The following is a 22,205-nucleotide window of genomic DNA, read 5'->3' on the forward strand; positions in this document are numbered from 1 at the left end:
TAGAACGACCATCTTTGTTCAAGTTGAGACCTGGTGGTAGTCAAGGGAATGCAGGATTCGGTTACGACGGAAGGGGCGTAATGAGTTACTATAGGTTGCCTTTCACAATTACACACAATGTATTTTAAACCAGTAATTCCAGACGCAACAATAAATAAAAATACCACACATCATTAATGAAGGAACAAACAACAGTGTAAATAATAGTGTTTTCAGTGAGTTACAATATAGAAAATCGCCATTAAATACAGATACAACAGTTAATGTTTTAAAAGCAAGCCACTCTGATCTGGGCAGAAGGCCATACACGCCAGGAATGGCAATAAATTAGAAATTGTTTAAAACTCGCTGCAACTTACAAATTACAGTTATTCAAATATTAAAGGTAAGTCGCCACAAACACAGCAGAAGGCGTGGACAGAAGGAGCATTACACTGAACTACTGTCTATCAGACCTCCTTTTAGAACACACATGTCTTACAAGAACCAAGGGGCCACAGACAGTGCTCCAGGATTCGATCTCTGAGAAGGTTCGCCAACAAACACTTTCGCGAGCGATGAGATAGGCAGCTAAGAGTTGCATTCACTTCACAAGATGGTAACTCAGACTAATGGCAGTCTAACGAATAACTTATGATGATCTTGCTGAAGCTACCTGACGTCCGATAAACGAAATGCAACGATGGAACAATACGCCAAAGCCGGAACCGGCGGTCTGCACTACGTCCCCAAAATACTATGATTAGAGCGCTCAGAACGAGAAAGGAATCACTACCACAAGATTAGAAGAATCACAAGCACTCCACTGGCTGCTGTTCGCCTCGTCTACACTATGAGCAGCAACAAGAACCCAAGTCACTGGAGATTCGCGAGATATCACAATGGTGGAGGTTTCTCTACTTGGATTGAAATGCACTCATCTTAAATCTTGCTGGATCCGGCTTACGACGAGTTCGCACACACTCGTGACCACAGCCCTTCCATACGGCAGTCCATGCGTGCCACCAGTGGACCCGGCGTGTTATCGCCCTGCGCGGACCTGGCTCCTCCTGAGTCCCCAACCGAACTGGTTCACTCCCACGACCTGGAAAAACAACGACGTCGCCCCAAACATAGGGCAACAGTTAGTACATACCGATAACCGCCGCTGCTGCCACTAGCGGACAGGCAACGTTTGCAAAACCGAATGGCGCCAGTCAACACGAGAAGAAGACAAACAACCACGACCATGCCAACTAAACGATACGGCCTGGCCTCCAACAGATTGACGAAACCTACAGATAGCACCAACGAGAGCCGCAGCACGGCTCAGAAGTGTCATGTCGTTTTAATTTGTAAATAAATAACACTTCCGTCTTTGTGCAACATATTCAACTCTGGGAAAGACCCCCCGTGGTTTAATGGCCATATAAGAAAATTGCGAAACAAACAAAGAGAACTTCATCACAGATTCCAAAGAAGATACGGCTTGGCTGACAAAGAAAGGAAAGCTGAACGAAACAAAAATAAGTCTAAGGAGAACAATGAGAGAAACGTTCAGTGTCTTTGAAAGTAAAATTTTGTCAACCGATTTTAGTGAAAACCCTAAAAGGTTTTGATCTTATGCAAGCTCAATAAGCTGCTCGAAATTCTCTGTTCATTCACCCAGCGACCATAGTGGCACCGAAACGGAAGACAACAGAGAGTAGGCCGAATTTGTGAATACAGTTTTCCGAAATTTTCTCACCCTAGTAGATCGTATCATGGTCTCTCCTTTCAATAACTGAACCAATGTTGATCAGGGAGAAACTGACCAGATGACATAATGACATACCTATAACAAAGATTAGGCGAAAGATCTTGTACCCTATTCACCAGTAGGTCATCGTAGACTGCCGGATCAACAAATTGTACATAGCTACTGGGCGCAGGTCATTCCCGTTTCCAAAAATGGTCGTAGAACATATGCACATTATAGCCTGTAGTGAACTCGAGAAAATATTTAGTGACATCAGATACCTGTTGCCCCATGTTTGGCGCCAAAACTGTAGTGAAATCAAATACAAAGGGTACAAAATTGAGGGATTCCTGTATGAATATAAAAGATTGTTGATATGTTGAAAACATGAAAGAAATGTATTTATTTTCGTGCTGTTTACACAAAAGAAAACAAAATTATAAATCTTATGGCCGATTTGACTTTGTATGGACACGACTCAGTTATTAAGGGGAAGAACGAGGGAACGAGTATTTTCAGCATTCTTGTTATCATTTGTCATATGCTGCTGTCAGCTGCAGGCGCCACGTCGGTGCGGCGCATCGCGTCGGAGCTGTGCTGCAGGGGTTGGCTGCCCTCATTAGCAATCGCGGCTTTGCGGCGGGGCCCAGGTACGACCTCCGCATTGTCTGCCCGTCGTCGGTTGCGTGGCCGAAGCTGTGCTATCACGGCATCGGAAGGCGGATGTTGGCAATGGGTGGGAGAGCGCCCATATCCTCTCGCTTCCGCGGTGTCTCCACGACTCCCCTTTCTCTTCTCATCCATCTCCCAGCTCAAATCCTCGTCGAAATATTTTTTCTTTCGGCGTTGTCATTGGCGGAAGAAATTTTCAATGTAGCCCAATGACAGATAGCTGTGTTATCGCCACGCCTCTCAGTGCGGGGTAGAAATTTTCTATCTGGCCTGCGCTGGCGTGTGGCACGTGAATCGGTGTCTTTCTCACGATTTCACATTCTTAAGAAGTTTTCCTGCATACCGAGGCTGTTGGGAGAGCAGCTACACAACACTTCTTTATAACTGCTCTCTCTGCGTGAGTCCTGGACAGATTCATGTTTGGGATCCGTGTCAAAATCTGCCGGCGTCCGTCATTTACAAGGAATATCCTAACTGTAGAGAAAAACATCTTAAGAGTGTTGGTTTCTTTCACACGCCTCCCTGCACCGATTCTTCGCGCTTTTTTCTCACTCTCCTCCCTGTGCCCGTTGGGTGCTGAATTTGTCGGCACGTCCGTTTTTCCTAGGGCAGGTAAAAATGACTGCTGCAAGGCCAGAAGAACTCAGATGCTTGCACACGTACATTCTTGGCGCTCCATCCTAATGGCTGCAGATGTTCATCAGTTCTCGGCAAGCTTCTTGTTGTCAGGCAGGCCCTTCATACCGAGTCCCTCTTTGAGTGAGGCGAGGACATTGGCCCAGGTTTCCACTGTGTGGTTGCAGAATGACGGCAGTGCCCTCTTCTTGGGGGCTCGCCCCAGGGAGTCCGGCCCATACCTCCTCCATGACTTGGTGAAAGTGGCTGCGGTATTACACAGCTCCTTGTCATGATTATTAAGCTTCTTACACAGAAGGTTGAAAGTCATGGTAAAGTGACCCATCTATGTTCACTTGGCCCGTCGCACACACACTTCAAAACAAAACAAGAATCTTCAGTCACTACAGTTACACTAACACTTCATTCACTGATGTGGGATACCGTAGGGATATTACGTTTTCAGTCGTGCCCTAGTATGTGAAACCCAGTCGACGATTTACATATATGATTGCCCTTAGTTAAGAGGTACAAGACATGTACAGACAAATAAATTCTTACAAATAGCCTGTTCATGAAGAACACCGTTACATTGAACTTGTCGATAATGTAGCATATGTACACTAGACAAGACTGGCACAAAAAAATGAAGAACAACGAGGTAACAGTACATGAGAAACACAAGTAACATTAAACCCAATGAACATGATGATAACATCACAGACGTATTCAGGATGTTTGCAAAATGAACATGTATTCAAGAAGAGTGTAAATCAAAAATAAACCACTCACAATAACGCTGTTTATTACATCGCAGATGAGAATACTATACATCTATACGATACATAGAGTTAAGACGTGGGAAACAAAAGTACATTTTACACAGCAATAATGTTTATAACCGACTTATTTGTCAGTAATGCCAACATGGAAATTACTCAAGACAGAATTAAGGCAAGTGACATAAGAGTTGATCTTAAGTGGCATTGTTCATCGAAGAGCTCTATAACATACAGTATAGATGTCAGTTCAAATATCTGGTGACACAAAACAATAAATTTTCTGATGAAACACTTTGTGGGACTGATAAGTATGTGATAGGTAGGACGGACGGGTCGCATTTTCACGTTTTCGTCAACCATGCACATGTTCTGTTACCTTATAAGATGTACAAAATAAGATTTGTACCTTTTCGTCTTCCATAGAACCCACAGTCAATATGTATAAAGTACTCATCACTGGTCTTTGGGAGGCCTCCTTCTCATTAACTATGTTGCATAGCGTCAGCTATGCGAGCCGTGTGGACGGACTCGAATGTCAAGAAAAAAAATTGTTTGCCTTAACTTTAGCACACAATTTTTTTAAGTAGTTTAAATAGTGTCAGCTGTGCGAGCCGTGAAAACGATCTCGAATGTCAATAATCTAAAAACAAATCTTAAGTGCGTTACTTTGTACACTCGCGATATTTTACCCAAACCCTAAATTCTAACATGCAAAATTATTCTAACATGCCTCCATGAACGTTTCATGAACTAATTAACAAAGGTAAAATATCTACTTCGCCAACTGCAAGGTACTTATTGGATGCCTCTGTATGCTGCAACAGAAATCTCATCAAATCTTAGCGCGTGTCTGCTTTTCACCTTTTACGCTGGAGTCATTACACTGAACACCGCGCATACTAATAAAATAGAGCATGGATCCATCGCACTGCATTACAATTAAATACATGCAACAAAAATCAAACAAACATTGAATGATATGGAAATGGCAATGCGTTTACGTGAGCTGCATGATAATCCCGTGCTATGGGAAATATCATTGTTTCGAATGCGAGGGCTCCTCTCCGCCTTGCGCTGCGCTTCACAAACCCAGGTGCGCACACACATGCAACCGTCATACCATGCGTGCACATTCACACCAAGTGGCTCACAGTCCAGACACACTGTCTACGCACAGAAACTACGTATTAATTATTACAACAGAAAGTCTGTTCACAAGATACAGAGTACTGTGAATAGACATCTACAATATTTTCTACACCACTACTGCCATACAGTACTCTTTATTGAGTCATGCACGCTCTCAGGCTGCGGGCGTTAAAAATTCCAACCTCTCTCTCGAACATCACAAATAGCATAAGAAATCGTTGTTGTCTGCAGTCTCCCCTGCTTCCGAGCGAGACGTCAGCTTTTCTCGCCACTTGGAAGCATGGAAACACCTGCGATCCTCAGAAAAACGACTGACTTTTGCACATATTGTGACCGTTGAGGGAACAACACTTTCTTCTAGTACTGGCGAGTGGGCGTTATTACTTCTGTGGCGTACTTCACAGTGCTTCTCTGCAATCACTTTCGCATTTTACACTTCACATTCGCTTCTCTGTTGCTTTGGGGGCTTCACCTGCAACCTTTTCTATTGTCTCGGCTCTCTTGTCACGGCATTTGACTGTGGTCTCTCTCTGTTTATCGTTATGTTCCGTTGTGAACGCGTCATCTATATTCGTGTGGGTGGCATGGGGTGTCACGGATGCGTACTCATTTATGGCCTCTGGCCCTCTAAATCGTAATAGCACGCGTGCGAGGGTTTTTAGCCCATGATCAGTCGCATCATGTCTGTCAGATTCTCTTTCGTTGGCTGTGTTCGTGGGATTCTCATCACGAGTTGCGGATGGCAACCTGACTTCATCTGGAACACCTGTTCCCTCTAACAAATGACCTTTTAGCTCATGTGGCCCATTTATTAAAATTTCCTCCTTCCCCCTACATTTTACTAAATTAACTGTGCCCTTCGCGCCCTCTGTACCCTATGCTTTCGGATCTTCAAACAAACTGACTACAGATTTAGTGGTCCAATCCATGACCACGTCTCTAATCTAGTGACTACTCACCAATGACAACTGCTTCAGCTGGAAGCTACTTCTTCCGTCGCTTAACGACGTCAAGGCCTGTTTTTCTACCTTCATGGTTTTCGCCCCAAAAGCGGGAATTAGAGAAATTCCTTTCACGGGTATCTCAGCTAATTTACTACCACTTTCTACCAGCTTCGAGTAAAAAGAGATTGAAAGTGCTGTCACTTTCGATCCAGAATCGCGACATGCTCTCGTCTTAATTCCTTTTACATTTATTTCAATGAGGGGACACCGATTGTCCGTAGAACTGATAGAAAAGACAGAGAAGATCCAAATAAGAGGAGCACGTTTCGCCACAGGATCGTACACAGATGTAATGGTCCCGATTCTTCAGAGAAAGTGCAATTCGGAGGCTTATATCCTCTGAGGAATAGGATAGATGGTGATCTATGGCATCTCTGCCGAAAGAGCACAATGCTGGTACCAGCAGAAGGGTTTCGGAGCACATCGCTCATTGTACATTGTTGAACATGGAACTCCGCAAATTACGATTGCAGTGGACATGGAACCATCGGGATACAACCGTCGACCAGTGGAAACATGTCGTATGTTCGTATGAATCACATTTTCGTTACATTAGGTCGATGGTTGTCTCCACAAACGCCATCATCGAGGTGGACGGCGCCTCGAAGCGTATAGTGCGCCATGGATGCAGGCTGGTGGGAGCAGCTTATTCTGTGGGAGACATTTTCCTGAGCTTGCGTTGGACCTGTGGCAGTAATCGAAGGGAAGCCGACAGCTGAGAACCACCTGCATGCCGTCATGCTTAATGTCTTCCTCGACGGCGATGTCATGCTTGAGCAGTATAATCTTTCGTGTCACGGAGCGCACGACTGCTACGGTCGCAGGCATCGGGATTCAGCCGTCGACCAGTGGAAACATGTCGTATGTTCGTATGAATCACATTTTCGTTACATTAGGTCGATGGTTGTCTCCACAAACGCCATCATCGAGGTGGACGGCGCCTCGAAGCGTATAGTGCGCCATGGATGCAGGCTGGTGGGAGCAGCTTATTCTGTGGGAGACATTTTCCTGAGCTTGCGTTGGACCTGTGGCAGTAATCGAAGGGAAGCCGACAGCTGAGAACCACCTGCATGCCGTCATGCTTAATGTCTTCCTCGACGGCGATGTCATGCTTCAGCAGTATAATCTTTCGTGTCACGGAGCGCACGACTGCTACGGTCGCAGGTTCGAATCCTGCCTCGGGCATGGATGTGTGTGATGTCCTTAGGTTATTTAGGTTTAAGTAGTTCTAAGTTCTAGGGGACTGATGACCACAGATGTTAAGTCCCATAGTGCTCAGAGCCATTTTTTTTTTTTTTTTTTTTTTTTTTGGGTCACGCAGCCATAATCGTGTTACAGTGGTTGACGAACTTTATAATGAACTTTCGTTGATGACTCGACGACCAATTCGTCAACTGTAAATTCTGTGGAATCCATCTGGATCGCTATCGGGTGCCATCAACCGCGTACGCAGCTCAGGGGCCCGTTATTTATGCGAATTGCGTGATCTGTGCGTAGACATCTAGTGCCAGTTACCTCCAAAATCCTACCAATAAGCTGTCGGATCCCTGAAACGCTGAATCGGCACCGTATTTCTTTCGAAAAACGGACAGACAGGCTATTAAACAGGTGGTCATAATGTTTTGACCCACCAGTGTATAAGTACCACTCCAGTATTTATGACTTTTGGAGATGTTCATTGAGTAATCGAAGTTAAACAATGAAACTGTCGTATTTACATGAAACAGGTACATCTCGCGCACACTATAATTCACTGTTACAGGTTTCGATTGTCAGACGCGAACACCATCAGATAATCGTTGTCCTGGTGGCAGCACGTAAGGAGGTTGACAACACCGCTCTGTTCCGCGCTCAAATACGAAGAGTTTCTAGCGAATATATTAAAATACTAAAGTAGGTACGTGCGGGTGGGTGCTATTAAATTTAGAAAAAAGCAAAATATCTAATCGGAGAGACTTTCTTAGAGCAATTTTTGTAAATGTGTCGTAAGCTACTATGGAGAGAAGGTCGCAACGTACCCCTGAAGCTCTTCTCACTGATAGGCTGTAAAATAAAATTCATGAAGATGTGACACGAGTGACAAAAGTAGAAAAACTAAATTACTAAGTCCTATACATCGCCGGCCGCTGTGGCCTAACGGTTCTAGGCGCTTCATTCCGGAATCGCGCTGCTGCTACGGTCGCAGGTTCGAATCCTGCCTCGGGCATGGATGTTGTGATGCCCTTAGGTTAGTTAGGTTTAAGTAGTTCTAAGTCTAGGGGACTGACGACCTCAGATGTCAAGTCCCGTAGTGATTAGAGCCATTTGAACAATTTTTCGTTTACATGGTTGTCTCTGCTTCGTAAATCTTTATAATGGCTTGCAGGCACTATGAAAAGCGTCAGATTATTTTTCTTTTAACCACATCTCACCAGCTCTAAGGCATTTAGAATGCGGTTTTAAGATGCAAGACTAATCTGCTGATGCAGGGCTTGCTGCCGCATGGGCAGCATGTGTTGTTCTATGCTCTACTGCATTGGTTCTCAAAGTGGGCACTGTCGAGGGTGGAGAGGAGGGACTGTGGCAGGCGTTCTCTATTTTCTTCGATGACTGCTCTCTTAGCTACTATCAAGAAATGATACTTCAATTAACAATAAGTTTAAAACTGAAACAAAGACAACGGAGAAAGAGATAGATATACGAATTTGAATATAATTATGGAAGAATTAATAGTTTAACTTCCACAAGCCACTACAATGAGCAGCAGAATTTATGTCTTGGAGTCAACGGAGATTACCGGATCGATTCGGCATGGATCACTTATTTTGTAACATTTCGTTCCCATCGTTACTGCATTCGTTGTTAACCCGTGAGTCTTGCTATGCACACCGATAGAAAAAAATCCACCAACGCCAAGAAGAAGTTGTGTGACGTAAACGAAAGTCCGCAGATGTATTTCTACACCTGGAAGATGATGTCTATTCAGATTTCGCAACAGTCGCGACAGTGGCGCTAGAAGCATCACTATGACGATGCAAATGTGATTTGTTTTAAATACACGCTATAACGTTCGCGAGCGTTAGTTATCATTGAGATTGGGGGTGGTGAGTTGATGTTAGACGAGAATGCTTTTAAGGCGACAAAAACGTCATTATCAACACCTCACTGACTATGGACGAGATTGTGTACTGAGGGTACGAGAATCTGGAGGTTGCTTCCACGTTATTGCAGGAAGACCTAGCAGGAATACAGCCACTGTACATGACTGCTGGCAGCATTGGTCACGAGAATGTATAGTCGTAAGAAGACCGGGCTGCTGATGGCAGTGTGGCACTACCGAGAGGGAAGACCATCGTGCTCGTTGTATGGGTCTTGTGCATCGTACTGCACCTGTAGCAACAACCTCCGCATCAGTTGCCACCAGCCACCATAGTGATACAACTGTTACAAATCGGCTACTTCAAGGACATCTCCGAGCCACGAGACCTGTCGCGTGCATTCCGCTGATCCCAAACCACCGCGATCTGCATCTTCGATGGTGTTAAGCGAGAGCTCATTGTAGGGCAGAGTGGAGGCTTGTTGTGAGTTCTGATGAAAGCTGGTTCTGCCTTGGTGCAAGTGATGGCTGTGTGTTGCTAGGAGGAGGCCATTTGAGGGCCTGCAACCAGTCTGTCTGCTACTAGACACGCTGGACAAACACCTGGAGTTATGGTCTGAGGTGCGTTTTCGTGTTACATCGGGAGCAGTCTCACGGTTATTGCACCACCCTGACTGCAAAATTGTACGTCAGTCTCGTGATTCGACATGTTGTGCTGCTATTCATGAACAGTATTCCGGGGAGTGTTTTCCAGCAGGATAACGCTCGCCCACATACCGCTGTTGTAAAACAACGTACTCTACAGAGTGTCGAAATGAAACCTTCGCCTGCTCGATCGCCGGTCCTCACTCGAGTTGAGCACATATGGGACATCAGTGTCACCCACAAACCGCATTAACCGTGCCTGTATTGACCGCCCAGGTACAAGAGGAATGGAACTTCCATCCGGCACGTGTACGCCACAATGCAAGTACGTCTGCATACGTGCATTCAACATTCTGTTGGTTACATCGGTTATTAATGTACCAGCATTTCACATTTGCAACGGCTTATCTCTCGCTTAAATTAACCTGAGATCATGCAATGTTAATCACTTAAATATGTTATCTAGACAAATGTGTTTCAGAAATTCCATTGCTTAAACTAGCTTAGCGCCCGCTGCTTCTCTCGCGTTGGCTGCAGAGATGTTTTTTTCTGTTTTTATTTAATCGAATTTTTATTACACTACTGGCCATTAAAATTGCTACACCAAGAAGAAATGCAGATGATAAACGGGTATTTATTGGACAATTATATTATACTAGAACTGACATGTGATTACATTTTCACGCAATTTGGGTGCATAGAGCCTAAGAAATCAGTACCCAGAACAACCATCTCTGGCCGTAATAACGGCTTTGATACGCCTTGGCAGTGAGTAGGACAGAGCTTGGATGGCGTGTACAGACACAGCTCCCCATGCAGCTCCAACACAATACCACAGTTCATAAAGAGTAGTGACTGGCGTGTTGTGTCGAGCTAGTTGCTCGGCCACCATTGACCAGACGTTTTCAATTGGTTAGAGATCTGGAGAATGTGCTGGCCAGGGCAGCAGTCGAACATTTTCTCTATACAGAAAGGCCCCTACAGGACCTGCAACATGCGGTCGTGCATTATCCTGCTGAAATGTAGGGTTTCGCAGGGACCGAATGAAGGGTAGAGCCGCGGGTCGTAAAACATCTGAAATGTAACGTCCACTGTGCAAAGTGCTGTCAATGTGAACAAGACGCGTAACCAATGGCACCCCATACCATCACGTTGCGTGATACACCAGTATGGCGAAGTCGAATACACGCTTCCAATGTGCGTTCACCGCGATGTCGCCAAACACGGATGCGACCATCATGATGCTGTAAACAGAACCTGGATTCAAACGAAAAAATGGCGTTTTGCCATTCGTGCACCCAGGTTCGTGTTTCAGTACACCATCAAATGGTTCAAATGGCTCTGAGCCCTATGGGACTTAACATCTTAGGTCATCAGTCCCCTAGAACTTAGAACTACTTAAACCTAACTAACCTAAGGACATCACACGCGTCCATGCCCGAGGCAGGATTCGAACCTGCGACCGTAGCAGTCCCGCAGTTCGTACTGGAGCGCCTAGAACCGCACGGCCACCGCGGAGGGCGAGTGCACTATCGCAGGCGCTCCTGTCTGTGATGCAGCGTCCAGGGCAACCGCAGCCCTGGTCGCCTAGCTGATAGTCTATGCTGCTGCAAACGTCGTCGAACTGTTCGTGCAGATGGTTGTTGTCTTGCAAACGTCCCCATCTGTTGACTCAGGGATCGAGAAGTGGCTGCACGATCCGTTACAGCCATGCGGATAAGATGCCTGTCATCTCGACTGCCAGTGATACGAGGCCGTTGGGATCCAGCACGGCGTTCCGTATTACCCTTCTGAACCCACCGATTCCATATTCTACTAACAGTCATTGGATCTCGACCAACGTGAGCAACAATGTCGCGTTACGATAAACCGCAATCGCCATAGGCTACAAAACGACCTTTATCAAAGTCGGAAATGTGATGGTACAAATTTTTCCTCCTAACACGAGGCATCACAACAACGTTTCATCAGGCAACGCCGGTCAACTGCTGTTTGTGTATCAGAAATCGGTTGGAAACTTTCCTCATATCAGCACGTTGTAGGTGTCGCCACCGGCGCCAACCTTGTGTGAATGCTCTGAAAAGCTAATCAGTTGCATGTCACTGCATCTTCTTCCTGTCGGTTAAATTTCGCGTCTGCAGCACATCTCCATGGTGTAGCAATATTAATCTCCAGTAGTGTATGTTCACAATTTGCAAACTCTTCCAGATTTTCATGCTAATTAAGGCCATATAAGCACGATGATTTCCGAATGTACTTCTGACCTAAAAGCGATTCTAGTAGCTGGAATGCAAAGCTTCTGTTAATCATACCTTTGTCGTTCTTGTGGAGATATTTCCATTGCAACTTTTATCCCCTATTAAATTTTTTTTTATATCCAACCGAGAAGTGAAATGCCTATTTTCATAAATGCAGCTTTAATTTTTTTTTAATTTAACGAACTATTTTCTTAAAAATTTTCATCCTCTATTGCACTTCCTGAGGGGTTGATTTTCTAGAAACAATGAAACACGTGTTTTTTTAATTTCTAACCGAGATGTCAAATACCAGTTGTCATAAATCTAGCCTTAAAAATCCTTTAGTAGTTCTTTAATAAAAAATGTTAAGAAAAGCTTTCACCAACCATTTCACCCACATTGGATTAAATTTCCAAAAATGCTGAAACACGTATTTTTTTTTATTTCTGACTGAGAATCTGAATACCAAGTTCTGTAGGTCTTGCTTCAAAGTTGCTTTAATAGCAACATTTTCAAGACAACACTTCATCTCTTATTTCACCCGCTTAGGGTTGGAATTGTGAAAAATCCCTTCTTAAAAGACGCCTACAGTATAAGATCCACACCTTCTCCAAATTTCAATTTTTGTTCTTAGCGGTTTTGGCTGGGCGATGATGAGTCAGCCAGTCTGTATATGTATGTATGTATATATCATTATATGTAGAGATTAATTATTATTTAGTGTTGTGATTTTCTTCTGCCAGTGTATTTGCATTCTTCGTTTTTTCGTTTTGTTAGAAACTCAATGCACTGCTTTATTATTACCGCAATGTATACCAATTAATTCTGTTATCTATGTGTTTATTGCATGTTATGATGCGTTTGTGTACCGTCCCTATTTCTTATTCGAGTGAATGTATCTGTGGATTTTCATTTTTATTCTGATGTTGACATTTTTAATGGTTGTCTGTTCAGAAAATCCTCACAGATGCGACTTTTCGGTTACGTTAAATTGTTGTACTTAATTCCGAACTTTCAGAGATGTTTCATTTTATCCTGTGAAGCGCGATTGTGTTTCTGGGTGATTATAGTTGTCGTGATCACTGCACTGATTATAGGTTTTCTGTATGTGGTGGATCGTTTCAGTCATCCATCGTCCGACGTTATCGACTGAGTCAGTGATGCCATGAATGGGGTAACTTACACTGAGCTGAACAACATCCGTTAACAACTAAATCGTGGTACATGAGACGAAACGTAACTGCAGCTTTGATTTGTTGAAGATTAAAGTGCGACATACTGGGACAAACCGTTTCCACTGTGAATAAACGCAGAAAGAAGATTCATGACATTACTCGACATAAATCTGTTGTATATAATTGATTTCAACTCGGGTGCATGGTTGAATTTTATTATTTCACTGTGAGCGACATATCTCGGCATCAGGCTCAGTGCCACACATATTGCCAGAACGGTAACATATACACAAAGCAACGGTCGGTTGCATTCTCGAAATGTAAATGGATTTTGCAAATGTTACATATAGATTCATAAGCCGTTCAACAACACTGTTTTATAAATGACTGTATAATAAATTGTGTCAATTGAATGTTTACTTTCTTTCAATAATCACTTCACATCCGAAAGATTGCCTCTGAATACGTGTATACTAATAACGTCCCTTTAAGTGAGCCTGACATAGAATTAAAATATCTAGTCGCGTCACGATTATAGCAAGTGAAATGGAGAGTGGATATAACGTTGCACAAGCCATTCAAAAAGAAACTGAAATAATTTAAATGGTAACATTTTCTATAATGTCCGGGGCGGGCACGACACTGAGGTGACGAAAGTCATGGAATCGTGTTAAACATCCTTTTGGCCGGCGTAGACAACAACTGGACAGGGCATGGACTCAGAAAATCGTCTGAAATCCCATGCAAAAATATTGAGCCATGCTGCCTCTATAGCCGTCCGTAATTGCGGAAGTGTTACCTAAAAATGGTTCAATTGGCTCTGAGCACTATGGGACTCAACTTCTGAGGTCATCAGTCCCCTAGAACTTAGAACTACTTAAACCTAACTAACCTAAGGACATCACACACATCCATGCCCGAGGCAGGATTCGAACCTGCGACCTTAGCGGTCCCGCGGTTCCAGACGGTAGCGCCTATAACCGTACGGCCACTCCGGCCGGCCGGAAGTGTTGCATGTGGAGGATTTTGTGCACTTATTGATTCCTGATTCCTTCCCATGAATGTAAGATGCGATTAGTGTTGGGTCATCTGAGTCGCCAAACCATTCATTCGAACTGTCCAGAATGTTCTTCAAATCACTAGCTGGTCGAGTGACATGGCTCATTGTCATCTGTGGATGGCTGCAAATGGTTTACACTTAACCGTATATAAACATTTACAGTCAGTGATTGGTTCAGTTGAACCAGAGGATCCAGTCCTTTCCATGTAAACACAGTCTACACATTATGGAGCCACCACCAGCTGGAAAGTGTCTTGTTGACAACTTGGATCCGTGATCGTGGAGTCTGCGCCACACTCGAACCGTCCCATCAGCTCTTATTAAGTGAAATCGGTACTCATCTGACCAGATCAGGCTTTCAATTCGGCTAGGGCCCAACTGATACGATCATGAGTAGACGAGAGTCGCCGCATGCGATTGTTGGTAAAGGCACTCGCATTGGTCGTCTGCTGCCATAGCCCATTAACGCCAATTTTCGCCACACTATCCTAACGGATACGTACGTCCGACGTTCTTTTCTGCGGTTATTTCAAGAAATGTTGCATGCATATTAGCACTGACAATTCCACGCAAATGCCGCTTGTCTCGTTCGTTAAGTGAAGGCCATCGGCCACTGCGTTGTCCGTGGTGAGCGGTAATGCCAACTACCATTCCTCATTCAAAGTCTATTAATTCCCGTCGCGCGACCACAATCACGTTGGAAACCTTTCCACATGTTTCGCGTGAGTACAAATGACAGTTCCGTCAATGAACTGTCTTTTCTACCATAATAGCGCCATCTGTATGTGTGCATATCGCTATCCCATGACTTTTGTCACTTTTATGTATATCGTCAGCTACACTCGGGCGCTGTGTATGCATAGTGGAACAGTATAGATACTGCTGACGTCTTCACGACGTATAGTAGGGTACCGTTAAACCATAGCTGCACAGGATTCGAAGTGAGCGCTGTATGAAAGCGATCGTGGATAGAATGGCTGAATATATTGCCGCACTACGAGGAGTAAAACTTGAAAATTACACTTATTCACTCCCACTTGGCTCGCGTGGACACACAAATTCCATCTCACGCGCCGTAAGAAACCGGAGAAAGGGCGAAAGGTGCTAATCTTGGGGTTAAAACCTAAAGGAAACGACAGAGGAGCTAAAATAGCAGCACAGGGAAATGGGACTAGCTGACCACTTACGAAAATCATGGGTGAGCCAGTCACCATGTTTATATATTTAAAAAAATCTCCCTAATCGCTTAGGAAACAAGTTGGGTTCAAATGGTTTAAATGGCTCTGACCACTATGGGTCTTAACATCTGTGGTCATCAGTCCCCTAGAACTTAGAACTACTTAAACCTAACTAACCTAAGGACATCACACACATCCATGCCCGAGGCAGGATTCGAAACTGCGACCGCAGCGGTCGCGCGGTTCCAGACTGTAGCGCCTAGAACCGCTCGGCCACCACGGCCGGCTAAACAAGTTAGGCATATCACAAAAGCTTGATGCTCTAGCCACATTCGTTTGAATGTGACTAAATATAAAGGATAGATCTATCAACAAATCTGCCGCTGAGGTGGAAGAAGCAAGTAGTAGTCAACTGACTTCTCGCTTGGCAGTGTCTAACGCGCTGCTCGCTAAGCGTATATGCTTTCTGGGACGAAATAAGGAAACATCAGTAAAGCTAAAATACTTCAATATCCTACGTTTACAACAAATAATTATGTGGTAACTGCCATTTTTAGGAACAATGAAGATTTACCTCTAAAAGAGATCATTTTCCACAGACTCAGCTGTAGATTGAGATCCACAACAGAAAAGGCACGGGGATTCATAGAAATGGTGCGACAATCTTTGAAGGTTTTAGGGGATGTCTTCAATAACAAAACTAGGATACGAACCCGGTCCAGAAACGTCGCCCAACGACGCCACTGAGCGCCAAAGTTAGAGGTGCCCTGCCTTTAGACCACCCTATTGGCAGCACACATGATTCTGTAGGCAAACGCACCGTAGGCCGAAACATCTCGTAATGCTCTTCGTCAGTCAGTTGTCACGACTGATTACATGATCACCAGTGGAGAAGATAGTTCTAGCTGCTGCATTGACAGGTCTTGTTTACTATGAGTCTAATGCTCTTTTGCCCTCTGGGTGACGCCTTCGGACACAGATTTCCTTTTGCAGTTTCTTTATCTTCTGCATATCGAAAGGCGTCTGTGACTTTAGAGGCTTCAATGAGAAAAACTAACTGCAGATGGAAACCCATGTCCAAAACTATCATCCACCGAGGAAACTCAGCATCGCATTCATAGATTGTCTCCTATGAATGCGATGCTGAGTTTCCTCGGTGGATGATAGTTTTGGACATGGGCTTCCATCTGCAGTCCGTTTTTCTCTTTGAAGCCTCTAAAGTCACAGACGCTTTTCGGTATACAGAAGATAAAGAAACTGCAAAAGGGCCTCTCTACACAGTAGCTAAAACGATCTTCTCCACTAGCTTTCGTGGAAACCGTTTGGATGACTGACCAACAAACCACATAGTGACATTTCGCCAACGGTCCGTCAGCATCCATGGTCACGTTTGCCGAAGTGGTGGGCTAGTGGCAGGCATCGGGGACTATAACTTCGGTTCCTCAAGACACCCTCTAAAACCCCTCGAAACTTATAGCAGCATTTATGAGACACCACGTACTAATCAAAAGAACAAAATAATCCAGCAGGAATAATCATTTTTATGATGACCAAGGAAAATCTATGTGACATACATGTAATGAATAGAATGTTTCGATATATTCAGTCTGATTACTTAATAAATAAATATTTATTCTCAAAATAAATAAGTAAAATCATAAAACGCTTTTACGGAGCATAATTTATTTGACGCTCTTATATGTAGTGTATGCAACGAACATTCAAATGGCGCCATAGATAGATCCGTAAGTCCTGTGGCTAACAGAGAGCTGTCCAGGCTCTAGAAACAAGAGTTACTTAGCTACTAAGTTAGCGGGAAACTTGGGTTACATTGAGCCACCGATGTACACTGACGAGCTGTAAGACTACTGCCCACCACAGCAAAGAGTGACGCCTGAGGCAGGTGGCGTGCTAAGGAAAGCATAGACGAGTCACTACAGCGAGGATGCGGTCAGCAATTGGAGGAATATACTGACACAAGCGACTTCGTTTGAAGGCAAATTTTAGGGTCTGGTACGTGGGAAGGGACAACTCGTAAACGGCGGAGATGATGGACTGTCAAACTGCTACAATCGTGAGAATCTATGGAAGGTGATTGCTAAATGGTGAAATCAAGAGTACGTGACTGGTCGTTGAATGTCTCCACCTCATTACAGAACGCGGAGGTTGACGACTTGCCCGTCCTTTATAGCCAGATAGGCCGCGATCTTTGGCAGATGTGGCACTGGAGCACATAGTACAGATTACAGAGTGTTCCTGCGGGCACAAGTGTTTTGGAACAGTTTATCTCCACACGGTCTTCTCATTTCGACCAAAAGACATAATCAATTACGTTTTCAGTTGGAATAAGATCATAGAGATTGGGGAGTGGATAAAAGAAAATATGTCGATAGCTTGTTACATCAGGCTGATGGTGTTGCCCAGATACACCACCATCCAGGCGAATGACCGCTCCAAACATGCACCATGCCTACGGTCACAGCTGGTGGGGCAGTATTACGTTATGGGAGACATTTTCCTACAATTTCGCATGATAGTAATCGAAGACACTGTGATACTGCTATCGTCTGACTGAAGTTTATTGGGGCAATCTGTTTTTGGTCTCCCCTGGCAGCAATACTATCTTCTATCTGTTGTAAGTAGGCTGTTTAGGTTTCTTTATTGGTAACGCCACCTCTGTATGAAAATCACTGGCTGTGCTGTGGGCAGTCTGTGTCTGCTTTGCATTGTTGTAATACTCGCCATTGTAGTGTTAGGCAGCTGGCTGTGAACAGCGCGTAGCGTTGCGCAGTTGGAGGTGAACCGCCAGCAGTGGTGGATGTGGGGAGAGAGATGGCGGAGTTTTGAAATTTGTCATGAACTGCTATATTTATATATGATGATATCAAGGTAAATACGTTGTTTGTTCTCTATTAATATCTTTCATTTGCTAACTATCCCTATCAGTAGTTAGTGCCTTCCATAGTTTGAATCTTTTATTTAGCTGGCAGTAGTGGCGCTCGCTGTATTGCAGTAGCTTGAGCAGCGAAGATTTTTGTGAGGTAAGTGATTTGTGAAAGGTATAGTTTAATGTTAGTCGGGCCATTCTTTTGTAGGGAATTTTTGAAAGTCAGATTGCGTTGCGCTAAAAAAAAATATTGTGTATCAGTTTAAGCACAGTCTTGTATAATTGTTCAAAGGGGACGTTTCATATGTCGACCCTTAGCCGAGGATACCTCACTGGAATCTTCTGATTTTTTGTTGTAGTTTGTGTAATTAGTGTAGATTTTGTTTATTGATAGCGCGTAATCATAGAGAGAATTTCCTTTGTAGTTGTAGTTTTTCATTGTTGTACAGTAAAACAGTTGTGGCATGCATGTAGATTTGCACCAAGTATTTCGCAGCTGCGCTGGCAATTAAGTAGACATTATTTCCATTGCTATGTTATTTTATTTTGCTCTTCAAATTGTGCTTTTCTGTGTTATCGTGTGAAATATTGTGACAATTATGGCGTGTGAAAAACGTAATACTAGGCTCCAAAGTAAACTGAGAAATGACAGTGAAGACGAAAGCAGTGTGTTAGCGCCGCAGAGTAATGAATTAACTAATGTTCAAAGTAGTAATTTGGTAATTGCGCATAGGGAAATGGAGCGGGCGGCAAACAATGGTGTAGACAGTGAAACAGGTAGTGAACAGGGAAGCGTTATCGATCGATTGGTCGGAAACAGCTCGCCTCAGGAATCGGGAATGACAGAACACAATATTGCAAATACTGCAGACTCAGGTTTTGGGTTCTCACCGTTTTCTCAAATGAGTCAAGACACATTTTCCGCTTGTCAAAATGTGAATGTTGCCGGTGCAACTTCACTGCCGAAAAGCACTGAGGAACATGTTTCAGACACCAGTGCATTGTTATTACAATTAATGCAACAAATGGGACAAAATCTTAAAAAGTTAGACACAATGGAACAAAATCTTAAAAAGTTAGACACACTGGAACAAAATCAGAGACAAACACAGCAACAGCTTCAAAAGTTAGACTCACTGGAACAAACTCTTGAACAAACGTGTGAAGATTTAACTGCTGAGTTACATAACATTGAACCGAAATGTCAAAAAGTCTGTAATGACGTAAAAACACAAATTTGTGAGCATTTCCAACCTATTTTTTCGCGTCATTAAAATGCATTACAGAATCACGAAGCAGCCATAAAAGAACTGCAAACCATTGTTCATGAAAATCATGAGACCTTGTGGGCTAAATTTGACTCAGTTGCATCTACCGATTCGGTTACGCAACTTGCAAAAACTCAGGAAAACTTAAAGAACACAGTAGATTCGATTTCAACACAAATGGACACTCTGAAACTTGGCTCAGAAAAACACACTGAGGAAATGTGTTCACTATCGGAGAAAGTAGCCGAACTTTCGGATCAGTTCACTAACTTATCTACGAAGGTAGATGATAATCTGAACGACACAAAACCGGTAGTCTTTAATGACACAGAAGAGTGCGAACAAATTAGGAAATTCAAACAAAATCAGAATCAAATTAATACGCAACACCAAAGAGAAATCCGGGAAGTACAAGATCAGCTGACTCAGGTAATACAAGAATTACGTATTTCAGAGGCCACTCGCGCTCCAATACGGGAAGAGGGACTTAGAAATACGGAACAACCACAAAATAATAACACAGGACACTTCGGAAGTTATGAAAGAAATTGGCAAGGTGCACCGAATTTTGAAATGGAACCGCCGAAACGACGTAACAATGACCGATATGCGACTCGCCGACATGATGACTTTGACTATAAGCTGTTCATTATTACACGTAAATTCAAAACATTTAAGAATCCTGGCAACGACATTCATCCACAAGCATGGCTCCATCAATTCTCTCATTGTTTTCCTCCCAACTGGTCATTAGAGCACAGATTAGAATTTATGTGTGGCTACTTAGAGAATGAACCAGCTGTAAGAATGCGGTCGGTCATTCACGATTGCCACAGTGAAGGAGAGTTTTACCATGCCTTCCTCTCAGCATATTGGTCTCAGGCCACACAAGACCGAGTAAAACAAAGCATCATAATGATGAAACGTTTCGAACAATCTGAATTTTCCAGTCTTATGAAATATTTTGAAGACATGTTGCACAAGAATCAGTACCTGTCAAACCCATGCAGCCCCTCAGAACTCATCCGCATTTGCTTAATCAAATTACCTGAACATTTACGGCATATTATTTTGGCAGGACGTTGCAAAGACGACATTGAAGCTTTTCAGGAACTCTTACAAGAATTAGAAATTGACACAGACAGTCGCGGGATGCGAAAACGGGAAAACAATCACTACAGGGCACATCCGTCACAATTCCGTGACGACAGAAATAATAACTGGACACGACAAGGCTATTCTTACAACGCAAATCGTGATCAAAACAGACACCACCCATATGACAACCACTGGCAGAGTAATAATAGTTACAGAGAAAGATCGCATTTCCATAGTAATGAATATGACAGAGATAACCATAGAAACAGACAATATGGTAATCAGAACTATTATTATCAAGGGAGACAGAATAATTTCAGACGCAACAGTTCAGCGCGCAGTTACGATTCAGGGAGAAATTCTCCACCACGTGACCGACACGAAAGAAACTGTGTAAACTACCGACAAAACGACAGACCTGAATTCTATCAGAACTGGCGAGCTTTAAACAGAGCTGGGCCCTCTCGGCAAGGCGAATTTGTGGAAGTTAGACCTCCTAATCCCAGCAACGACGCGCGCCAACAAAGAAACAGACAATGACTCACACCGCAGGCAGCCGCGTGCGCCGGCTGGCTCAGAGAAAAATAACATTGACGCTAACCTTGAGCAAAATTCCAGTATTCTTTACGGACGAATACCGCATGATAATTGCATTCAAGTTGAAATTCTGCGTACTAGGAAGAGTAAAGGTTTACACCATATTTCACATGTAAAACCGTTTATTGAAAGATAATCTGCTTTTTAACTTTGTCTTTGCCATAAAACTTTTCACTTCACATTTCTAGTATGCTTTGTCAGATTTAGAATCTGTTAACATGTAACAATGTTTGAAGTGAAATATCCAGTCAAGAACCAAGAGAACTTATTTAAACAGAAATTACGAATGCATTGTTATAATGAACAGACGACACAGTGTTGTTAGTTGTACATTCTTGCTTGTTAGTTGCACGATTACGTAACGACTATCAGGCTTACATACTTAGGACACATACTGGTACTGCTAATGAGATTTTAATGCAACATTTTGGTTTACTTGAAAATACATTCTGGGTTTAAAGTACTTTCTGTGAGATACCAGAGGACACAGTGGTTAGTTTATGTGACAGCTACACGATGTTATCACGACGCTACTAATGAGTGACAATTTACAATGTTGCTTTTGCAGTGTATCTGTTTTATATCTGCACAGTTTTCTGAATTCTTCTAGGAAGAAAAACATGTTTTAGTAGTAACTTTTGTGGTATAGCAACAATGAGACAGCCTTTTTCGTGGCATAACAATACGTTACTGTACAGTACTTTCTTCATCACGCCAATAAGCGTAATAACTACGATATCTATACGCAAAGCATTTCACTTTTGTTTATCATGTGGTAAGTACATTGACTTCTGCAGAACTTAGCCTTCGGAGGACGATAACTACGACACTTCCACAGAGATTATGTTGCGACAAGATGCACAGTTTAGCGCTACAGTACACGCATTTGAGTGATCAATCTTATACTTAAAACACTTATTTTTAAATATTTTTTTAATTACAAAGAAAGTTTTCCATGATACATTTCATTCCATTGCTGTAATTTGTAACACCTGGGAGTATAATTACATTTATCCTCAGGGGGGTACACGCTTACTTTGTGTAC

The sequence above is a fragment of the Schistocerca americana genome, chromosome 4, assembly GCF_021461395.2.
Source record: "Schistocerca americana isolate TAMUIC-IGC-003095 chromosome 4, iqSchAmer2.1, whole genome shotgun sequence".
NCBI classification, from domain to species: domain Eukaryota; kingdom Metazoa; phylum Arthropoda; class Insecta; order Orthoptera; family Acrididae; genus Schistocerca; species Schistocerca americana.